Genomic DNA, 18,634 nt, shown 5'->3' on the forward strand with positions numbered 1-18,634 from the left:
AACTGAAGGTTTATTCACAGGAAGCAAGGAATACAAAGAGTGCCAACAAACAAGATAACAAAGCAAACAAACGTGTAGCAACGTGGAATCGAGGAAACGAACTCCAGGCAAACCAATGGGCCGCTGACGCGCAATCTAGTTTTTTTCTTTATGTAGAAATCCTCCCTAATCTCCCTAGTAAACGGCGTTGGGTGACTATACAATACATACACTGTGATGAAAAGTATGGATGCAAGATTTGCAGTCTCTAACATGATCGACTAGATTAGTAGGTTTATTAGCCTCCAATGTATTAGCATGCTCAGTTAGGCGCGTGTTAATACAACGACACGTCTGGCCAATGTGTACTTGTCCGCAGGAAAAAAGAATTTTATATACAACTCCTTCAGAGCATGGAACATACTTAGTTTTATGTTTAATTCCACAGGTACTTTGGGATTCATTTTGTTTTTCTTGTTTTTGTTGAACTACAAGTCACATCATTCTAAAACAGTAAAGACCGGAATTGTTGTCACATCGTTGTTTTCTGCTTTGTCCAAATCGTGGGACCATTTGATTAATAAGAGCTTCAACGAACAGGCTAAAAGATTAAGAGAATTAGGTTACCTGAATGATGCCATCTTGTTGGGCTGCAGTGCAGCAAGATAGCCAAAAAACAGACTTCGGCTGGTGTCCCTGGGTCAGACAGAGGGAAGAAAAGGAATAAGGTTGCTGTTCTCCCGTATGTACACCAACTTTCGCATAACCTGAAAAAAGTGGCGAACAGGCATAAAATAGGGGTCGTCTTTTCAGCTCCTAAATGACTTAAATGGTTATGTGCTATGGTGGAAAGGCAGGCTGAAAAACAAAATGAGTCCCAAAGTATTTGTGGAATTAAACATAAAACTAAGTATGTTCCATGCTCGGAAGGAGTTGGTTATAAATTCCTTTTTCCCGCGGACAAGTATGCATTGGCCAGACGGGTCCTTGTATTAACACACACCTAACTGAGCATGCTAATACATTGGAGGCTAATAAACCTACTAATCTAGTCGATCATGTTAGAGATTGCAAATCTTGCATCCCTAATTTTCATCACAGCGATGTATTGTACAGTCACCCAACGCAGTTAACTAGGGAGATTATGACGGCTTTCCACATAAAGAAAAAAACGAGATTGTGCGTTAGCAGCCCGTCGGCTTTTCTGTATGACAGTGATGTTCGTTCCCTCAATTCCACGTAGCTACACGTTTGTTTGCTTTGTTATCTTGTTTTTTGCACTCTTTATATTCCTTGCTTCCTGTGAATAAACGATCAGTTGAGAGTTAGCGCTGATCCTGTTGCTTTCTTTTCTTGTACTTGTGTTTTGCGCTATTTTCGCTTACGTACGATTGTGCCTAGATGCCACGCTGATGAACGCAGCGACTCGCTAGAGTTCAATACGTACTACAATACAACTTCTTCAATACGTATTTCTTCAACACAAGTACTTCAATACATAGTTCAATACAAGTGTGCAGCACTGTTCAATCCACGTGTGATGACAATGAACTCTACCGGTCGCCAAAGACGAGCTCTACTGGCTTTGGAGCGCTTGATCGCATGCGGTTTATATACCCACATTACTCGTTTTCCACAGAATTCCAACACTCTGGGCTTCTCGTCGATTTCACCTTTCTCCCTCTCAGTCACGTGATGATTGACTCTACGCACACCGCTAGTTTACCTTATTTTTTGCTGCTCCGTCGAACAAACTACTTTTTAATTTTTGAACATATCTGTGAGAAGAAGTACCGGCAGCACTGAAAGTTTTGTATCCAGTTTGTTGAAGGTAAAAAAAAAAAGCCAATCACGTTCATGTTCGGATCATCAAATGGGCATGGTTTTTAAGGTTCTGACAGATGCAAACAGGAGTTTTGCAATACACATTTTCATGTACCAAACAAATTCGTTCAATGAAGCGTAAAAATGTTGAGGCCGCTACCTGAAATACAGCGTGTAATAATGTGGTGAACTTAAACACTAAAGAGCGCATTAAATTTTTTTCAATTTTTTCTACACGTTTTGCATGTTTTCTGAATGGCGAGGTACCTGCACTGTATCTGAATGCAATATCACAGCACAATCACCTCGCAGATTCCTTCAGGTTGAGTGATCGTCTGAGCCAGCAGGGCAAACGGAACCGCTTGACTACGCTGCTTTCAAAGCGCCATAATCGTTCTGTGATCTTTAACTGTTCAGGTCTTCGCAAATTATTCTGCTCAAAATGAACCCATTTGATATTCTCTTTCACTTTATACAAGACAAGCTATTTTTCAGACAGCATTAAATAAAAGCGAACTGGAAACATTAGAGAACGATTGAGCAAAGCCGTACATAAAGAAGTCTCAGGCACTTCATACAGAGTGTAAAAGAACCGTGTATAATAACAACAATTTAAAAGAATACTTCTTGATGAAGAATTATGCAACATTACCAGACACCTTGGGTGATTAATCACGCTTTCGGAGGATTAGTACGGAACAGTCCAGTATGGAAGGACCATTAAAATAAGACACTACATCTGAGCGCAGAGCCACTTCATTGGCGCCGCATGGTAGCACCGGTCTTGTAACGTTTCCAAATGGGGTTACTGCACTTATTACACCCTTAGTCATAAATATGCGCGTAAACAAACATGACTTGATATTACTTTCGACAAACCATTCCTTGCGAGTTCTGACAATGGGCTATGTTAAGATAAGAGGAAAACTACTTCGACATCAGCAAAAAGTGTGTTTGTGATACATAATTACCGAGTGATGATTAATTAAATGCTCAAGCTTTGATCTCATTTATAGTGAACGGGCCTGTACTTTGTGTGTTGCTTTGTCCTCGTTTTCATTGCGCAGTTGTTATTAACCGACAGATGGGGCGCCAACATGTTCAGCTAAGGTATTCAAATCACCGTTCGTTTATTTTTATTTATTTTTCTAAAATACCCATAAAAGCCCCCGTAGGAGGGTGTTACATGGGGGTGGAGGAAGGAACAGTACATAAAGTAGATAATACAGAAATAAACTGAATACATAAAAAGAATGCGATAATAATGCCCTTATGGACAACAGACAACATATGCATCAAGGTACAGTATGTACTGCAGTAAAAAACGTACAACACAAACAATAAGAAACGTGGGAGACTGATAAAATACCAATAACTGAGTGGATGAGTTCCCGAAACTTACTAACATTTAATTCGGTGACAATGATAGATGGCTGCTTATGCCACAGGAGCTTTGTTGCGCGATTGTGTGCAGCGAAACAGCGAAACTCTTTTTTAAGACGCTGCCATAGTAGACCCCTAGTGTCTTCGTGAGAACCGAAGTCAGCCTTCGTGAGCAGTTAGGTTTCGTGTTACTTTACTATAATGATATACATAGTTCCTAACTTTCTGAACGCCCACTTATCTATACTGGCTATCTAGCGGCAGTGTAGATCACTTGGAAGCTTTATGAATGCTGTCTAAAGTTTCCTGCTGTCATAATCAATGCTGTATTTCCTATATGCTGTTTCATGAAAAAGTCTACACATACTCGAAAACTTTTGCGCACATGGTGTAGTTGTTCGAATTTTTGTTTCTGCATTACCAATTATATATTGATGTATTTATTGCTTCTAGTTGTGTATGGGTGACAGGGCTGTCGTCAGGCAGAGAGCGCCTGCCTTTGTCCCTGTTATCAAAGAGCGAATTGTGTCCTGACTATTGTTCCGAATAAAACAAAATAAATAAAAAATTCGGGAAATTGCTACCGAGGCCTTCGATCCTTGACAGTCGACAATATAATATTATGTAACAGCCGACGGTTATCATTATGCTCTTAATGAGGCTTTCGGGCATCATCTCTATGGAGGCAAAGAGGCGACCAATGCTTGAGGAGTTAGTGTTTTTGCATTTGGGGTGAAATCAGTCCGGTGAGATTTTTTACAGCTCTGTTAGCGCTAGCGAAGACAATAGCGCATTATCAGGGGCAGTAACAAGCTTCCTTTTGGCCCTTTGAAGCAAAAAAATCTTCGCGATTATTTAGTCGTGCAGGAGGTCAATCGCCAGGAACGTGACAAACGACGTTATTGACTCCAGTGGTCGCTGCCGCCTGAATTACATTAACAGGCCACCAGCCTCCTCATGGTGTGAAAATGTCTGGTTCCATAAATAGTTGAGAAAAGAAAGGCGTTCACCCTGCACGTTGCTTCGTGGAGTTAGTTATTACCTAAGTGACCGTCGAGTTCACAAAAGCCGCAGTTTTAACCTTTGAAAATATTTTTAGCAAATTCGCAAACATTGGGCGCACTGTGCAGTGATGCGGACTTATTGCGTGCAGCAGCACTGACTAAAAACAGACAAAAAAGAAAAAGGGGTGTGTGTATAACACACACAGCATAAAAAGTGTATAATGTTAACCAGTTAGCTTGTTAACACAGTTCTAGATGTCTACTTTTTAACTATAGCATATATTTGCCTGGTTGCGATTACAGGATTGATTGGTAGTAATAATAATATTAATTGATTTTGGGGGAATGAAAATGGTGCAGTATCTGTCTCATATATCGTTGGACACCTTAACCGCGCCTTAAGGGAATGGATAAAGCAGGGAGTGAAAGAAGAAAGGAAGAGAGAGGGGTCGTAGTGGAGGGCTCCGGGGATCTTTAACGTGCATTGACATCGCACAGCACACGAGTGCCTTTTACTAAAAATTGGTAGTACTGCAAGGTAAGGTAAGAAAACTTTATTGGATCTTTTAAGGAATTCGCGGCTGCAGGACCCGCATCGTCCTCGTCTCAGGCGGTCCCGGGTCCTGTCCTCGCAAGGTCAAGCCCCTACTCCAGGGCTCCGCTGAGCCGCGCTGCCTCACAAGCGTGCTGCACCAGGGTCCTTTGGACTGTTAGCTCTCTGCTGACGAGCCGGCTCTCCTATTGCTCCGCACTCGGGTGTTCGCGTTGGTTTTTTGAAGTTCGGAAACGCGGTTACCATCGGCGCTGTGGCTCAACAAACTTTGTCATCTTGGGCGCCATTAAAAAAAATTGGCAGTGGCTTAGCTCGACTATGCCAGGACATACGTAACGAAAGCTAAGACATAGCATGCATAGCCTTGGTGAACCTTGATTGCAGGTCCAGGTTAGTCTGGTTGTCTAGTTAAGTTTGTTGTCCCATTAAAGACATCACAGCTGTGGTTGCGGCGCACGCGAGCTCTCCTTTTCAATCCTCCGACATGTTATCAGGCATGCCACGGAGCTGGCGAAGCGAGCGGAGGCGAGCGCAACGACGAGGAACGCGGTGTGACGTCATACGAAACGGCGGCGGTGGTGAGCCGCGTGGTGTGACGTCATGCCAGATGGCGCGGCGAGTGCGCAAAGCACAGTAACCGTCTCACATATCTCGGTGGACATCCGAACCGCGCCGTAAAGGAAGGAATAAAAGGGGGAGGCAAAGAAGAAAGGGAAAACTTAGAATTGAAAGTTGAATTTTGAGGAAAAGCGCGGCGCTGCGCAGCGGCGGAACACCTGTGGCTCGGTGCTACTAGTGGCGCATCGCAGTTGTGACTAGGGAGCGAGAGAGAGAGAGAGAAATATCCGCGGCGAGGCGTCTGTTGTGACGTCATGTGCCTCCTCGGAGTGCGGCCACGGCGAAATCGCAAGTTCGCGGCCACTAAAGCTTTCGCTTTAAAATCATATGGCTGCGGAATGCGCTCATGACTCCCATCGCACGTCACTTGATGGCGCACATGCAACAAGAAGTTCCCTTTCTCGTTCTCACGATAGAGAGGGTTACGTGGGCAAAGCCATGATTTCTTGATTTTAGACTTGTTTCATAAAACATTTTCGTCGCTTTCAAATGACATAGCGATTCAGAAAGTAATGCCTCCAAGCCCACTACTTTGGCAATAGTACTGCAAAAATTTTGAACTCCTTGTCATTATTGCACTGATGTTCAGGCTATAGAATGTCACTTGCTTCACCTTCCTATCTCTTCTCGCTCGAGAGTAACCGAGCAATCCATGGCATCCAGTGGCGACGCCCAGTTGAAACAGCGGGCTGTAATTGGATTACAGGCTGCAGAAGGTTGTGCGCCCATCAACATGCATCGCCGTCTCACTGCAGTTTACGGGGATGCCTATGATGACGTCAGCATTGCGCGGAGGTGGGCAGAGACTGCTGCCTCCTGTGCCATAAAAATTCGGAGTTGTCCCATACGCTGGCAAAGTTGTGTTGGCTCTCTTCTGGGATTGGGGTGGTGTCGTGCATACTGAATTTCTGCTACACGGTGAGACAATAAACTCGGACCGCTACGTTGACACCCTAAAGCGACTGCAGGCCAGATTGCAACGCACTCGCAAAGATATGCGGAAGCAGGCAATTCTACACCATGACATTGCTCGTCCGCACACAAGCCTCAAAACTCAGGAAGCACTGCAGCGCCCGAGGTTCACGGACATTCTGCCTCATCCTGTCTAGAGTCCGGATTTTGCGCCCTGCGACTTTTGGCTCGTCCCCAAACTTAAGGATCATATTAAGGGCCGACGCTACAGTTGTGATGCGGAGGTGGAAGCAGCAGTTCGCCAATGGTGTCGCAAGCAGCCACCACAATTCTTCGCCGACGGCATGAAAAATCTTGTTTTGCGGTGGCGCAAGTATGTTGCCCGTAATGGGGACTATGTTGAAAAATGATGCCACTATTTGCAGCTGACATTGCAAGCTTTTCACTGATATCTGTGCCGGTGTTACCTGTCAAACGCAAATAAAGGTATCACCGTGGAGGCATTACTTTCTGAATCGCCATATAAGGCGTAAGAATTATTACAATTGAAAGACCTTTTTACCGCTTTATTTCCAGACTGTGCCAAGAAAATTAGCACGGCCCAAGGCAGACACAGCTAATTTTCGCCAACTAGCTTTGTTTTACAGCGTTTATAAATTTCTTACTCTGCGGTACATAGCTTTTCGTTTTCTGGTTCTTTCATTGCACCTAATACGCTTTTCTCATGCCAGCTGTCTCGTTTTAACTTGTGTTCACCGTTACAAGAAATGACAGCTGCGCTCTCAACGAAATGATTTGGTCGAGAAGCCCACCAACAACATTTGCAAAGCATGAAGACTCTCCAAACAGCTGATGATGTATTTTCAAGCTTTAGTAGAAATAAGCGAGGAATTAATGCTCAACGATTTGCTGTCCTCGACAGCTCTGTACATCATCACTGAGAAATATAGATACACGCTGGATCAAAAAAGGAGTCAGAGAAGCAGCACAGAAAATGTAAATCGAACCAAGAAACAGACTGTACTAGCACGGAAAGTGAGAGAGAGAGAGAAAGACAAACGGAAAGGCAGGGAGATTAACTAGGCCGCGCCCGGTATGCTACCCTACACGAGGGAAGGGGAACGGAGGGAGAGATAGAAAAGGGAGAGAACAAAGGGAGATGATCACTTTTCCACATGTCCGTTGGTCATAACTTGCAGTGTACACAGGGCACACACTGATAGTTCACAACCTTGCACTCAGTCATGAGCACGGAGAGCGAGAAATCAAGAAATATTTTTTTTGAGCACGGAGAGTGAGAAACCAAGAAATTAAATATTTAGAGGTGGTAATCCTCCTTTGAAGGCTTCGACCCGTCTTTCTCAAAACATGCTTTTTGTGTTCGTGTAGTTTCTCTTTTGAAGTAGAGGCTCCGGCTTATCAGAATTTTCGGTAGATGCAGTAATGACTGAGACACATTTGAAAATTTATTTATTAAAGGTTAAAATTTGACACCTAGAAGTTCACCTCAGTAAAAAATTAAACAACTCTATAACATAATTATCCTGTGGGCCCATCATTCTAGTTCCTGATGCGTAAAGACAATGGGCCTCCGTACATGCCGAATTACCAAGCCGTGTGATGAAACTTTGAAGAAAGGCGCATTTTTTTTAAAAGTAATAGGCGTCGATTCTTTTTTCGGTTAAACAGTTTTAGTAACTGTTGTTTCGCTAGAGTATTTGTTCCCGCTTTAAATACTGAAGCTTCGATTACCATTCATAAAGTCTCAAGGCGCCAATAAATATGTTATTAAAGGAACAAATTCTTTTCTATGACCGTATATAATATTATAGACAGCCTGAATTGTGTAAAGCTGCTCCTCTTCTATTTTCGTGCAAACGAGCAGTTTTGCTTTACCGCTTATTTGTTGCGTTTTTAAATCTGTTACTTTATGCTTTTAATTTCTTTGTAACACAAACCCGCGTGAAGTCCTACCTCTCTTTTTTCGTTAGCACAAATAAAAACAAACAGAAAATTGGCGTCAGTTCGCTAATAGAAAGTGTGCTCAATTGGTGCCGCTCTATGTGGTCAGTATTTCAGCCAAGGTAAAGAACTTAGAAAAGTGCTTTAAATAATTAAGCGCTGGCGTCCACACCTGAAAAATACACGCATTATATTCAAATTTGGTTACTAATATCTGAAACTTTAGCATCGAAGAACTCACCTGCAAGCGCGAGTTTCCAGCAGATGAGGGCTACTGTATTACTCTAATTGGTCGAAGATTAGACCCAAAAAAAAGAAAAAAATGCCGCTCATAAAAAGAAATTGAAAACTTTCTTCAAGCAAGCGAACAAGCGCTACGAAACCGATTACTCTTCTTTTGGCGGCCGGCAAGACCAACGCCACTTAGACTCCGCTCCAGGCGTTTACTGACGAGCTGAATTACACAAAGCAACAAGAAACAATAAACAACGTATTTGGTGAAAAGCCTGGCCATACGTTGTCGCGAAAGCGGGCAATTCGTTTGACTGTGTACGTAAATACTTTGTGACCGTGGCACAAAAGTTTTTCCATTTCCTTATTATAACAGTTTGCACAGCTGCGCCAGGAGCAGTGGTGGGCTATAGCCCGACTGTTTGTCTTGGCACTCCATGTAAATTTGGCACCTGCAGAGCGCGTCATCCAAGCCCTCTACCTCTGCAGCAGCCGTCATTCTCCTTTCGGGATGTAATAATGCAGTTCATTCCTTTATCATCAGCCTGACTACGTCCACTTCAGGACAAAGGCCTCTCCCATATCTCTCCAGTTAACTCTGCCCTCTGCAAGCTGCAGCCACCCTATCCCCGCAAGTAGTAGCATATAACTCTATTCTCCGACTATATAAAGTGGGCTTGAGCCCAACCGCATAGACGACGGCCTGAAATCTGTGGACCCGGGTGGTGGTGGTGGTGGTAAACATATATTATTTACAAGGAGGTGTTTGGGCCCAGGCCCTATGGCCCAAATCCTCACAAATCTAGGTGGAGCCCCTATTCCGGAGCCGCAATGGCGTCTAGCGCCGCTCGACCAAGGTCCGTTGGGACTGCAGGTCATGGCAGTTGAGCAGCGCCGCCTCCCAGGCCTCCTTTGAAGGGTGGGAGGCGAAGGACTGGGAAGGGTGGGGATTGGAAGGGCAGGCCCAGACCATATGGAAAACGTCCGAGAACGTCGCTCCGCACAGCCTGCAGCCACCATCAAATTCTGAATTGAAGTGTTTCATTACTGCCGGGCACAGCATTGTATTTTTAAACATTTTGAGAAGCCGTTCGTCTGCTCTCCGGAGACCCTTACAGGGTTCCGGAAAGCGACGATGACTGTCCTTATAATATGTAGTGATGTCTTTGAATGTAATTAGATATTGGGTAGGCTCGTAGTAGGCTTCCTGAGCAAGTGTGAGTGCCCGGGGAGAGAGCGCGCGGGCCGCCTGATCGGCTAACTCATTGCCCTGGAGTCCCTGGTGGCCGGGAGCTCAGATGAGGTTACAGTTTGGAGGCTCGCTGGACCGACAGCAATTTTGTAGGATGCGCCAGGCGAGAGGAGGTATCCAACCCAGCTCATAGTTCCGACAGGCCCCCTTCGAGTCGGTAATGATGTGTTTCACTTGTGGGATAGAGAGTGCGAGCGCAATCGCGATTTCCTCCGCGTGTCCGAGCGGCGCCTCGGTTACCCATCATCCTTTTGACGGGTGCTAATAAATGTTATTTCTCTCTCTCTCTCTCTCTCTCTCTCTCTCCTCCGCGTGTGTTGCGCTGTAGGCGCGGAAAGTGAGTCCTGCCACTGTGGTGTTGTCGTGGACCACAGCTGCGGTGAACCACCCCCCACGGTGGGGACCGGCAATGTCCACGTAATACATGTGTTCTTGTTGACCATAATGTCGCTCCAGTGCTTCCGCACGCTCCTGACGACGGCCATTGTGGTCAGAGTCTGACATGTTGCGGGGAATGGGTCGGACCCTGAGGGCGCGTCTCCAGGGTTCTGGCGCTCGTACCCGTTCCTCAAAGGTGATGGTGTGTTGGATGTGGAGTCGGTCAAGAATGCGGCGACCGGATGGCGTTTGTGATAGGCGCGTATATTGGTTGACGAGATGGCCATCTCGGAGTTCCCGATAGGTGTTGACCACCCCCAGGTCCCACAAACGCTGGTTGGATGTGGTAATGGGAAGGTCAAGAGCCCGTTTGATGACTTTGCGGTGCATGACCTCGAGTTGGTCCTCGTCGTGTTTGCGCATGTGAAGGTAGGGGGTTGAGTAGAGAATTCTACTCGTTACAAAGGCATGTGCCAGCCGCAAGGCATCTTTGCTTCGTAACCCCCCCCCCCCTCGCTTGTTGGAGACTCGGCGTACCATACGGCCCACCTGATTGCCATACATGCGGAGTTTTGCGAGTGTTGTGTCCGGTCTGCGTTGTCGGTGAATAAAGAGACCGAGGATGCGGATTTCCTTCGCCTCTCTAATCGGACCCGAAGGGAGTGTGAGGTGAATTGAAGTGTCGTCCCGAGGAGAGGATCGAATATGGACAAATTCAGACCCGGGCGGCGTGTTCGGCCAGTGGGATGGTCTCAGAGTCAGTGCTGTGCATTAGGGTCTCCCAAAATTCACCTGTCTTAGTTTCTGTGAGCATGTCGTATCTATCTGCACAGGTCCACATAATGTGTAAGAAATCTGCTGTACCCTGATACAGCCGGCATCTCTGAGAATTCTCCCGGGTAACACTGGCTAAGGCTAGCCGGGTTCGGATATGTCCTCGTCTGTAAGCGCCTCCAGATCTTTTCCTTATTATTTAATTTCTTATCCGCCGGCGGGTATTCTGCCCTGTCAAACCGATCGTGCTGCGTGATTTCCTTATAGGAAACATCTAATCTCCGCCACCCACCTAACTTTCTGCCACCCCTGCTGCGCTTCCCTTCCCTTGGAATCCTTCGCATTACATGCCCTGCCCAAGCCCATTTCTTCTTTATTTCAACTGGGATCTCATTAACTCGGGTTTGATCCCTGACCAACTCGCCCTCTCCCTGTCTCTTAACGTCGAAAAAAAAATTGAAAATTGTTTTTTTTACGAAAGGAAAATGACGCAGGAGCTGTGCCATATATCTCGGTGGACACGCATAATGCGCCGTAAGGGAAGGGATAAAGGAGGGCGTGCAAGAAGAAAGGAAGAAAGAGGTGCCGTAGTGGATGGCTCCGGAATAATTTCTACCACCTGAGGATCTTTAACGTCTTACGGCAGATTTCCTACACATTACGTGGACCTGTCCTGAAACATACGACACGCTCACAGAAACTAAGACAGATGACCTTTGCGAGACCCTAATGCGCCGCCCAGACTGTGAGACTCAGCTTATAACCACCCGACTGGCCGAACACGCCGCCCGGGTCCACGCAATCCAGGCCTTCGTCTAGGCGGTTGGGCTCAAGCCCATCCTCGCACAGCACACGGGCACCTTTTGCGTTTTGGCTCCATCGAAACGCGGCCGCCGCAGTCGGGTTGAAACCCGGGTACTCCGGCTCAGGGTTCGAACCTGTTACACCCATCGTTTTTCATATCGCTGAATTGTCGTTGAGTCCTTTTAGTTAGCCTACATTTATTCCTTACGTCGCCGTTAAAACCTGCTTCTCCTTGTTCATTCTGTGCAGCGCACAGCCAAAGGGCAGTTCATACTCTTTAGACAGAAGTTCAACACTAGAATGATAAGTGTGACAGACTGTGAAAGAATTGTGGCGTGATGGACGGCGTAATCAGGTTTACTGTTGATGTAACCCATTCGAATAACCTGAAAACCCTTGAAATGTTCTGGGAAGGCCGAAGCATGGAAGAGACGCTGATTAAACACTGTAAACGGCAATTTTTACTGAAACAAATGAGTGGAAATGATATGGGTTCGCATGGGCACAATTAACGTTACTTGGACGTCGTTCGCCATCGAATCATTTCTCAGGCATGGATTATTTCCTTCCTGAAAACAAAACAAAAAAACGAACCCGGACTGCACAGTTAAATAAATAAATATATATGGGTTCGAGGTCTTCCATGATACTGCACGACCAGGGAACGAAACGTTATTAAGCCCCTGAACCACAAAACGTTCCATTTAATCGTCGCGAGTTTGTGCAAGCGTGAAAAGCATTGCTCAATAGGCTAGAACGGCTCATGGGTGGCCGTAGCCTAGTGCCTTTGGGTGCAAAACATGGCCCCCTCTTCATCCGCTTCTTTTCTTCGAGCTAGGCAGCTGCAAACGGCCTACTTTCCTGTTTACACGGCTTGCGAAGCGTGTGTCATCACCTGCTTTTGTTAACTGGTATATGCAGATAAATGTCCCTAGTGTGGCGGTATTCAAACATTTACACGCCTTACATTGACATGCACAGCTAAATCCACCCACTTAGAGCCGCCCAACGTGGCTCTGGAGCAGTGGGGGGTGACACTGGCCAGCGGCACCCTGGAAGACCAAGAGGCTCTAGTCGCCATCCCCAAAGCGTCGGATGAAGCTGTGACATTCCGTGTGTGCTACGAGGATCCACGTTCGACGGCGCGGCGTAGACGGAGACCCGTGACAGCGGCATCATCAATTACCCAGCCATGCTCTTTGAGTGACGACCAGAAAAACCGGACCCGCCGCCGCCCCGGGGAAACAGGCTTTATCCTCCCCAATTTCCGGTTACATTCGAGGACAAGGGAGCTGTCAGCGGGCCAGAGTGCGCCGTACCACAGCCGACGCTATGCGCTACCGCGAAGACGACATTCTTTCCCTCCCCCCCCCCCCCCCCTTTGTCGTGGGCTATCGCCGGGAAGGCACCCACAGCTTCCCAGAAGGGCCGCGACGGACACCTGTCATGGCGGACAGGCAGTACTCGCCAAGAATGTGGAAAGACAGGCGCTAGTGAATTAGCTCCGAAGAGAGAGCCTGTGTATACTCTCACTTGAGAGAGAGTGGTGGCGTTTTTGTTGTTTATTTAGTTTGTATTGTTAACAGACTCTGGGTTCGAGGCTAAGCCCAACCCAAAGAGGTGGTCCCCATCTCGCATGTTATTTGGGATTGGAGAATTGATGCTTTGGGCGGGCCACTGGAAATGACCGCCCTTAGTCCTTTGTTAATCAAGTGCTTAAAAGCACATGTAAACGGATGCAGTCCAGTCTGAGCTGGGGCTCCATGCTTAGCATGTAATGTGATGCTACTTAGGCACTAACCTGCCCGGTCGATGAGTAAAGTAGTGCAAAGTTTGTTCTTTTGTAAATTCAGTTCTGCTTTTTCCAGTTTAACTCTCTATGTATGTATGTTGTAAAATTATGCTCTGCTGTCATCATCTACAAGCTCGCCTCCTGTTCATCTTCCAAGCCGAACGACACTAGAGGAAGGGTTTGTGAACCAGCCTCGAAGAAACGGACGACTATTGAAATTCTACTGCAACGACGCTCAGGACGACATCGTTCGCCAAGAGGGCCTTCAGCGCCGAAGCCCGACGGCGTGCAGCTTCTGCCAGCAACCGCTCGAGCCCAACTCCGGAGCCACTCCATCGCCCCCATGAAGTCGTCGGCACGTAAGCTCGGACGCCCCAGCCTCTGATGTATAATCTTAATCATGTGTAATTATTGAATATATCTGTTTGTTTAAACTAAGCCATACGGTGTCTCTTTGCCTCTCCGTCCCGTGTGGACCTGCGCATTATGGGGGTCATCACAAAGCTATTGGAATCCTGGACTGATGACTCCACCCACAATCTGCTTTGGTCGTCATTGACATAAATAATTATTCTGTCTCCTAAATCGACAACTTGACTAAGCTCCTTCGCCATTTGTAGACCTTTACATATCGCCTCGCTGAGCCGCCGCCGCTTTTCGTGATAGGTGGTGTGCTCACCGCTTTGCGCTGTTTGATACACCATAGTGTCCGACCACTCTGTGTGCAATAGCGGCACGTTGGGCCGCTTTGGGCGCCCCCTAGCATGTACATACATAAAGCTGCCTTTGGCGAGAGAGTAGACTCTTTCAACCGGCTCGGTTGAACAGTCACGGCGGCAGCACTTCTGGCTCCAAGAAGAGAGCCGTGAAGAGCGGACGCGCTCTGCACGGGCTCCGCAAATACTCGCTCCTTCCCTCTATACACCTCATATTACGTTACTTGTAAAGTGCAGATTCATGATATGTTGCAGGAAGACTACACGTCACGATTATGTCTACGAATTATATTCATTGGTCACAGTACTTTGTATCATCACGACTATAACGTCAGCTTCACTTGCTTCGCAGGCAGGAATGGCAAGGTTCGATTTCTGGTAGCGCCGGGTACCACCGGTGATGCAAAGGGTGCCAGCTTTGCCCTAGCCTGGGGCGCGACTTTTTGCTTTGAAATTTTTGGGAACGTAGACTTTGAGCCCACCTTGCCTTGACGAATATTTAACATGCAATGAACAATGATCTCTAGTCATGGCGATAAGTGATCGTAGCCTTTGTATTGCAAGCCTCGCCGCAAACATTTAACACGGCGAGCACAAAGTTTCCGGCGGTACGCATTCTCTGTCGCTATATGTGCTACAGAGAAAACTGCCTGTTCTGACAAAGGCCACTGTCTCATGACACACAGCGCGGGCATGGCATTTTTCTTATTTTTCTCGCCTCTTCTATTATATGCCTCAGGACTCAGTATTCCTGCGTTGTACAACATGTTCGCCCTGTCCTGACTGCTATAATACTGGGAACAGGCTTAGGACAAAGTCAAGGCCTGTACTCTGACTACAACTGTGTCCGGCCGGTGACTCTCTGTCAAGCTGAAACAATTGCGATATCGAGAGACCTGCAAGCTACGCCAGAAATGAAGCTGCAGATGTAGCGATTGCCTTGTCAAGCTTCTTTACAAGCACAAAAATCTTCCGAAGCATTTCCGGACCCCCGTCGTGATTTATTTCATTGCTCAGAAAACGATGCAGCCGCATCAGAGACTGCAACGGCGTGAGCGTCAAAGCATGGTGTCATTTTCTTCATTTCCCGCCAGCTCTGTGTGATCTTTTTATCTTCCTGCACTGCTGGTGTGCGTCTCGCCTGCTGCATCCATTTTTTTTTGTCATACCAGATCTGCATCTGCAAAAATGAGTAGCCATGTTAACATACACCTTGTTTAAGTAGTCCGAGCATTCAGACACCACATTCAAGCAGGCAAGTGACAAAAGGACAAAAGAAGGCAAACGCTGAACCTCAGCTGAACATGAACTGCAGCGGTGCCAGAGTGGTTTGAGAATCCCATACTTATGTGGGAGGTGCGGAGTTCGATTCTCATTGTCGCCGGTTATCCACCGATTTCAAATGGGTACAAGCCCTCCCCAAAACTTGTGCTCTGCTTATCTTCTTGTGAAATGCTTGGAAAATGGGTGTTCGGCCCAACCTGGTGTAGACAAGAAAAATGTTTCACGCCAAAACGCTCTTTGGCCACAGCTGCCCTAGCACCGCTGAAGTTATTCATTGCTCCGTAAGTCGGATCATACAACTGAAAAACTATCCGTCTTTCAACATTAAACCAAAATGTTCTGTCTTGCAATCCAGTGGTACTCTAACGCCACTTGACTGGCAGTTTTCACAGCTGGGCAGCATGCATGTGTTACGGCACGTGCAAATACGCAAACAGAAAGCCAGAAAATGTTGACAATAAAGCGTAAAAGCAAATACGTGCCTCCGCCTAATGCGCGACCTTTAGTCATGGCTTGCTCTATATATTGCTTTTATATTAAATATAGCTGTTAACAAGAGCCAGAAGTTAGCGCTTGTGTATTTTTAGTTTAAATAATAATGTCCTTGTCTCTTCTTTCTTTGTTAAAATTATTAAATAACGGGATGCAGCTTTAACAGCTCCTTTCATGTTTTGCCGCATTCAAGGCAGCCACAAGTTTCCTTCTAGCTTTCCGAGCCCATCGGAATGGCGCTCAGATCTGTTTCCAGCCTTGGCATCAAGTCATCAAACTTACAACGTAAAATGTTACAGCTATTTTGCGCTAAGTCTAATGGTATACAACGCAGCACCGCTTTCTAGTAAAGCACTACACGGGCTTCGGGTCTATTCAAGATGCCGAGGCAGATATAAATTCTATTGGCCGTGTACACTTTATTTTGCAGTTAAACAAGATCGTATGCTACATGCGACAATTCTGCCGTTCTCGCCTCGCCCCTACCCCCAACCCAACGTAATTCTGGACGAAGAACTATAACAAGATGTATACGAATAGTGGCTCTATTGTAGAGTTATCTTTAAAAAAACAGTTGCAGACAAAGGTAGTCTGTCCGTCGGGAAAAAACTTGCAGCATACATTGTGTATTATTTTTGCACCTGCTCCTTCGCTCCGGTTGCTCTCTTTGGCGCGTTGTTCCTCGCTGATAGGAATGTAATATTGTAACGAAGGCTTAATTGCGACAGTTGCACTGGCAGAAGATGAGAAGCAAAACGGAGAAGATTTCACAAGATGGCTGACTCGCCCACAGGCCAACTTTGTCCTCGTCGGCTCCTATCCCATGAGCATGCAGGAATATGTCCAAGTTTACTGTATGGATGGCACGATACAGTGCACAACATGTATACACTGTACTGCGCCCGATATTCAGCACCAGTATGTGTAGCTCTCAGCACTGCAGTTATGTTGGGGAATAGAGTGTAAAATATGCTTAAGCACTGACTTTATTTCAAAATACTGCAGGCCACTGCTTGGGCCAAGCAGTGGCCTTCAGATACATGTGAGCAACATACCTAGCGTATCGCAAGTAATAATGCACAGCAATAATTTGTAAGTAGCTTACGCGTGCGGGAGCTTGGCGTCATCCAAGGCGTCCTGGTCAAAGAGCTCATATCGAGGCCTTCGACCACAGGTCGGCTATTGGCGTAGTACTGAATCCGAAATAGCATCCGGTGTGCCAATACGCAGATATGTTCACTAAACAACGAAACATCCCTTACATGTTCTACGCTAACGGTAAATGAGGCTTGGCTGGAAAGGCTTTACATGAGCGAGATGTTTACTGGTCCCATGGTCAGCCCTTCGGCCCTATAACCATGGATTCACAGTGGAATGAACACCAAATGCGGAGGTACGCCACTACCACATTATATAAACAACTTCTGTTATCAGGCACCCATGTGTCTTGCGACCGACACCACACAGTAAGGACCGATTGAAGTAATAAGTTTCCTGAGGCCTTTTCTCCTTGAAATTAAGGAAGTTCTATACAGCAGAAATAACCACATATTTCGCTTCGAAAGAGGCCGCCAGGGCAGGTACCGCTGCGAAAATTATAGCTACGCAGTATCTTCGTCTCAGTGAAGAGCTGGAGGAAACAGATTACGACAAGCCCACAATTCAGCATATTGCTACGCTACTAACTACTCTAGTGGCGCCATACAGCGGCTAAACTGCATTTCCTGGCAGTTGGCAAGCCTTGAGTAATCTCGGGGCTAGATGCTTCGACTTCATCATCTCTCGTGCTGCCTGCTGCCTTGCGGGTTCCAACGTCTTGCGCGTCTATTTAAAGCAAGTAAACCAGCCCTGCTTAAGTCAGCCGTTTCTCAGTGACATATTTGGTAAAGGTGCTGGGTACCGGCCCATGTACGCTGACCTCGAGGACACCTTTGACGTCAGCTCTCAACGCGTGGCTACAACACCAGTCCACAAGGCGAGCCGCCGCCTGCGAGGCCTACAACCCGAGTTCGGCCAACTGACAGCGCCGGTAAGGGCCATGACATCCACCGCGGCTAGCCAGGCAAGTCAGCACTCCGGGAATGTCCCGCCATTTGTCCTTCACGCACCTCGATCGCCGCCACCGTTCCACGGGGACAGGTTCGAGGACGTCGAAGACTGGTTGGCCAGCTTTGACCGAGTGGCGGGTTTCAATGAGTGGGACGGCGAGTGCAAGCTGCGCAACGTCTACTTTGCGCTGCAGGACTCGGCCAAAACGTGGTTTGAGAACCACGAAGCTTCCTTTACCACCTGGGAGGCTTTTCGTCGAGAGCTGCTAGCGACATTTACCAGCAGCGAAAGAAAAGAGAAAGCTGAAATCGCCCTGCGCTCGAGATCACAGCGGCCGAACGAGGGCGTCGCGATGTTCATCGAGGACGTGACCCGACTGTTTAATCGGGCCGACCCTGCTATGCCCGAAGCCCAGAAGGTACGCCACTTAATGCGTGGCGTAAAAGAGCAGCTGTTTGCCGGACTGGTCCGTGACCCGCCACGAACAGTGTCCGAATTCACCAAGGAGGCAATGGGTAACGAGCGCTCTTTACAGGAACGGGGCGCCCACTACGGACGTCAGGCTACTGTAGCAGCCGCTTCCCAGTCCCAGTAGACGCCTATGTCGCTGCCTGCCGAGGACCTTCG

Source organism: Amblyomma americanum, chromosome 4, assembly GCF_052857255.1.
Source record: "Amblyomma americanum isolate KBUSLIRL-KWMA chromosome 4, ASM5285725v1, whole genome shotgun sequence".
In the NCBI taxonomy this organism is placed as follows: domain Eukaryota; kingdom Metazoa; phylum Arthropoda; class Arachnida; order Ixodida; family Ixodidae; genus Amblyomma; species Amblyomma americanum.